Here is a 291-nt window from a genome sequence, read left to right on the forward strand (position 1 = left end):
TTTTGAGGGTATATATGCGAGGAAAAAACTCCGGTTTCGCACTTTCCGTCAGTTTTCTGCCGTGAGTCCCCGATACAATGTCGCGAGTGGGTACGTTAGTGCGCGAGTTCATTGTTACGGCTTCAAATACCGCGAGTATCGATAGCGTTCGATATTTGACGCGTATTTCCGGCGATGACGCGGAAAATTATAACATATTTTCAGGATTGGGAACGTTACTTTTTAAAAGTAACGCGTTACCGTTACTCGTTACTGATTCTAAAAAGTAACGCGTTACCGTTATTTGAAAAG

The 291-nt window shown here is 43.0% G+C and overlaps 1 protein-coding gene across 3 annotated transcripts in view; it reads left to right on the forward strand.

Annotated features, from left to right (window-relative positions):
* The window catches only part of LOC116852292 (calcium release-activated calcium channel protein 1-like), a 143,377-nt gene that overhangs the window by 82,930 nt on the left and 60,156 nt on the right, over window positions 1-291 (forward strand). The gene's annotated exons all lie outside the window — the stretch shown is intronic.

This window comes from Odontomachus brunneus, unplaced genomic scaffold (genome assembly GCF_010583005.1).
Source record: "Odontomachus brunneus isolate Ranch 3 - 2012 unplaced genomic scaffold, Obru_v1 Obru_scaffold_211, whole genome shotgun sequence".
NCBI classification, from domain to species: domain Eukaryota; kingdom Metazoa; phylum Arthropoda; class Insecta; order Hymenoptera; family Formicidae; genus Odontomachus; species Odontomachus brunneus.